The sequence below is a fragment of the Cupressus sempervirens genome, chromosome 5 (assembly GCF_028749045.1).
Source record: "Cupressus sempervirens isolate cs-2001-9-10 chromosome 5, ASM2874904v1, whole genome shotgun sequence".
NCBI lineage: Eukaryota > Viridiplantae > Streptophyta > Pinopsida > Cupressales > Cupressaceae > Cupressus > Cupressus sempervirens.
Window position 1 is genome coordinate 285,461,232 of NC_143122.1, and position 4,988 is coordinate 285,466,219.

At 35.9% G+C, this 4,988-nt stretch overlaps 1 pseudogene across 1 annotated transcript; it reads right to left on the reverse strand.

Moving 5' to 3' along the window:
- Positions 1-947: 947 nt before the first annotated feature.
- On the reverse strand, positions 948-3,883 carry LOC149555689 (large ribosomal subunit protein eL42-like; annotated as a pseudogene). Its single transcript, XR_016364489.1, has 6 exons — positions 3,849-3,883; positions 3,711-3,741; positions 1,714-1,825; positions 1,519-1,586; positions 1,313-1,387; positions 948-1,185 (listed from the first exon to the last, which is right to left on the reverse strand). The product of XR_016364489.1 is annotated as a large ribosomal subunit protein eL42-like (transcript).
- Positions 3,884-4,988: the final 1,105 nt, after the last annotated feature.

Genomic DNA, 4,988 nt, shown 5'->3' on the forward strand with positions numbered 1-4,988 from the left:
AGTAGGAAATGAAACTAAGACAATTCTTGAAGAAGTGTCTGATGAAAACTTTCTTTCAAAATCACAGGCTCCTATGTCATTGAATGAAGAAGAAGTCACTGTTGTAACTTTGAGGGGGTTTGGGATCTTGCATTTAAACACCCTCATTCATTTGAAGGCCCAAAGATATTTTTTTACAGGCACTGTACTTTTAAAATGTTTACATGAATAGCTTAAAGTTCTTTCCTTAAGTTTTTGGCAATCTAGTAATCTAAAAGTCTCCAACTTACCATAGCTCGAAATTGATACAACAAACAAAATTAATCTGTCCTCAACTCCTTATATTCTCAATGAGACTAGCAAATTCAACGGTAGAATTCACCACAATTGTTTATGATCACTACGTGCCTTGCTCAAGCTCGGTTATAAGAAAATGTTTTGATAATGCAAAATGTGGCTTTTTCAAGTCAACGTGTTTTATAATTGAAAGTGGTGAATCCAAGCCACATGCAAGATAATTTACAGTAGTTTGGAGTGCACTGAAAAGTATGGTTAAAACAAGAACATTGATTATTAAAATTATTGATAGTTGAATTCTCAGATAAGTGCAACCAAGTCTATTGTCTAAAGTAAGGACACAATGGCCTGAAAAAATAGTCTGAGCCAAATCAATAGCAATTTTTCACCAGATCACTATGGAAGGTGGAGTTAAAATCTGAAGAAGCAATTTTTATGTCATTAATGGATTACTAGTCCAAGGCAAGATAAATGTTCATTTTTATCGGTTTGACTTAAAAATTGAATATGCCAACTGCCAATTTCAACTTCCACAAGAAGACCTCTCACAAAATACACAAGTCCTCAGTTACCATACAGTAAAAGGAACTTTAATCAGAGTGACAAACCAAACAACTCATAAGAAAATAAATTCTAAGTTTTTTAATTGGCATCAAAACATTACTCACATGTAACTCACTAAAAATTAAATAGTCATCTTTAATAGATTGCTTCCGTGTAATTCACTAAAAATTAAATAGTATCTTCAATAGATTGCTTCCATGTAACTCACTACTACACTCCAAAAAGCTTTTGTATCAGATAAAAATAGTGTAAACAACTCGATCAAATGCAGAAATAACCTCTCATCTAGAAGAGGGATGTTCCATTCCCCTTCTTATCTCCACCAATCTCAAAGTGTTTGCATCACTGCAAAACAAAAAGATATGATAAAGGCATGTACTCATGTGTAAAAATAATGTAGTTTTAACTTTATATACTCTTTTCCATCAAACACCAATTTGAGACTAAAAAAGAAAATCTCATAGCAACTTACCTTGATTGGATGCTGTGAGACATGTTTACAAGACTGGCATTGCAACCTCAACACAATCTTCTTTGTTGTTTTTTCCTACAACATTTGTAAAATAACAGAATCGTGAATTTACTAATCTAAGGGCTTTATATGTCGAACAGTCCACCATTAGAAGACCATAATATTATAAAGGCAAATCATATTAGTAGTCATAAAGTTCTGCTTACTTTCTTGTGAAAGACAGGTTTTGTTTGGCCTCCATAGCCTGATTGTTTTCGATCATACCGACGTTTTCCTGAAAAAATGAAATAAAACCAGTGATCTAATTTTTCTATCTTACCCCAAAATAAAACAAAAAAGCAAAAATAAAAATAGAAAAACTTTGGCTTTTATATCTAGATAATACAAAAGGAAAGACTCACCCTGGGCTACAAGACTATCCTTGCCTTTCTTGTACTGATTAACCTTGTGCAAAGTGTGCTTTCTGCATGCTTTGTTTTTGCAAAAAGTTTTCTTAGTTTTTGGAACGTTCACCTATCAGCAGATTAGCATAATACAAGGTCAAAGAAGTATTAATACCTTGAAAAACACAAGCATGAACTAGTCATGTTAAAGAAAAAGTTAAATGTGGAGATTCATTACTAATCTTAGTAGTGTGCACTCTTTCAATTAATGTTCTGATGGGAAACTTAAGAACTGGTGATTTAAAGTTTAGTACTATTTAGTATACAGAAGTCAATACTAATCTAAGCACAGTACACTCTCTTCAAACTATGAACGTAACTAGTAATAATTTAGTTTCGAATTCTAATAGATTAAGCAGTTAACCATAATATATTCAAGCACCATTCTAATTATGGCAGAAACAATAATAAACACTTAATTGGGAATTTAAACAGAAGCTGCAGTTCACTGTACACATTCCTTGAACACCAATCTAACTGTGAATATGAATGATGCAAACTTGTGAAGATAAAAGTATATTATTAATACCCCTTACTTGGTTCAATTTGTTTGCTTAATATAAAGAAAAAGATTACAACCAAGTCAATTTCCACTTAGAAGAAAACTACACCATATATGTCATTAGTACATAAAGCTTTCTTCTTGATGGCAAAGAGTATATAAAGTTCAAACTATATAAAGATTACACCCAAGTCAATTTCCACTCAGAAGCTTCCAATTCCACATGAAATCAACAGGCTTGTAAGCATTTGCCATACATGTCATTCAATATATGCATGGAACGGATTTCAAGAGTAAATAGAATCTTTTAAAATCATTTGTTTAGACCTTGAATCAAGTCCTCCAATGAACAGATTTCACTTCATGAAAATATGGAAAGACTTATCAAGCTTCCATGAGCTCATTTTCTTTGGTGCTTTTTCTGCCAAGGCATCCCAACTATTTAAAGGGTCAGACAGATGCCAATTTCCCCACATTCTTTGCACCACAAGCTATCAAACTAGCAGCATTGAACAAATTTTATGTTTCTCAACATGTTTTATTGTTGGATAGATTTATCAATAAATTTCGCACGGTGTGTAACATAATCAAATTTGTCAAATCTCCTGGGCACACACAAATTTAATTTTAGAAAGAATGAAGCTTTTGATTTCCAATTTTCTATCACCAACACAGTTCTCTCATATCTTGCTTAATTCATAAGATAAGTGCACGTGTAGAAAGTCTATCTTGAGATGGAACACCTCTAAAACTATCTGGATGGGATAGGTAATGTCCTGTGTGTATATTGGAAACAAGCAACTGCTGGACTAATGATCAGTTGTTTGAATCCCAGCTAGTCTGTGAAAGTTCAACATTGTATCAGATTCAGGCAAGGTTAGGAGGGCCAAGCACCTCCAGTGTAGCCTAAGAAGATTCACTCCAAGCAATCCACACTAGATCAATTATAGGCTGGCCATAGAAGGCTGGCTAATAGCTCAATAGAGCACTTCAGCAGCAAGTGGAAGGACTTAAGTTCAAGTCACTCCAGATTTGGCCTCTGTTAGAGGTTAGATGCCAAAGAAATCAATGTCTTATAGCTAAGTTACTGATGCTGGTTCTGATGCAGGGATGCGAGAATTTTTTTTTGAGGATTTTAAGTGCATCTATCTATATATATAATGCGGGGATTTTTTTTTTTGAGGATTTTAAGTGTGTCTATATATATACTATAATTTATGTCTGCAAAGAAATGAGCAACAAATGGCCTATATTAGGGCCATTTTATGGTTTTGGGGCAAAAAGGAGAAAAAATATAGTTTAAAAAACAATTAAACACATGTTTTATTAAGTTACTTAAGTGACTGGACACTCAAACAAGCTCGATGCTCTGCAGATTTGCCCAGATGCTATCCTAATTTTCTCTGGCTGCTTTCCCAAGAATCCTACATGTATCCTCAGGCAGGGAATGCACTTCCTCCAAAAGCATCTGTGCATCAGCACCCCTGCATCCGCCCAAAAACCAGACACCTCGGTATCTTAGCCTTATAGCATCATACTTATTTCACTATATTTCGAGAAGCCTTCCCAACACCTACTTATTAGCAGTCACCTGTCACCTATCATTGTGAAAGCATCATTGTTCATGTAAACGTTATGAGGCCTATGGCTAGGGGTATCGGATCTTGGGCATGGTCCAAAAGGGTTGATATTGAAACTTAGGGAGGATGTATAGATCCCAAAAGGGTATCTTAATCAGGTTTTAGTTTCCGTAGTTGTTTGGGAACTATTGGAGAGAAATCCAAATTAGTGACTGGTGAGGGCTACTAGCTTTAAGGCTAGATATGAATGTTGGGTAAGAGATTAGTTGTCCAAAATGAATGGATGGATGGAACATGGTGGAAAGGCCATGAGGAGATGATTCACAAAGGAAGAATGAAGGCTGAAGCCTTGGAAGAAGTTATGGTGTTTGGGAAACTCTAAGTGCACTTGGGGTAGCGTGGAAGGTAAGTCCTTGAGGGGACATTGGAGTAAAGAGTAGTTGCTAAATGAATGGATTTGCTATCTCATATGAAGAAGATGGATACCACACACCACCTCTGCATCATAGAGTAAGAGTGCATTGCGCTTGTTATGGTGCTTGGGAATGTAGTTTCTTCATGCGATGCATTGGTCTTGGGGATCAATCTCGATTCGGTGTCAATGTTGGGATTTCTCAACTAGAAGCAACAGAACTGGTTGGGATTCACTGGAGTGACCTTGGAAGATATAAGGATGAAAGTTTCAGATGTTTAGGTGTTATTCACCATTTGACTAGTCACTTTGTGTCCCTGTTTCATCTAGAGATTGATTGGGACAAGATTCTCAATAAGGATTGGAGCATTGATCAAATTGGTACACTTGAGATCGTTGCTTGGAAATCCTTGGTGAAGGAAGGCTCACTCCTTTAATTTTGAACTTATTGGTTGGTTGCAGACCAACCACACCACTCTGTAGTTTTCCATAATAGTAGAGAGTTGGCAAGTTCTTCTTGGCTAAGGCAGGGAGAGTTCATAGTCTCAGACTTGTGCAGGCTTCTTCCAGCCACTTCTGAGGCAATCTGGACTGAGGCATTACTCAAAATTCATGCTAAGACTATAGGCCACTCCTATGCTTCGAATAGAGTGTTGAAATTGGTGATATCAAAATGTATTTCACAAATTCATGTTATGGGCAGCAGTAGTCATGGATCATTATAGACCTACCACATGCG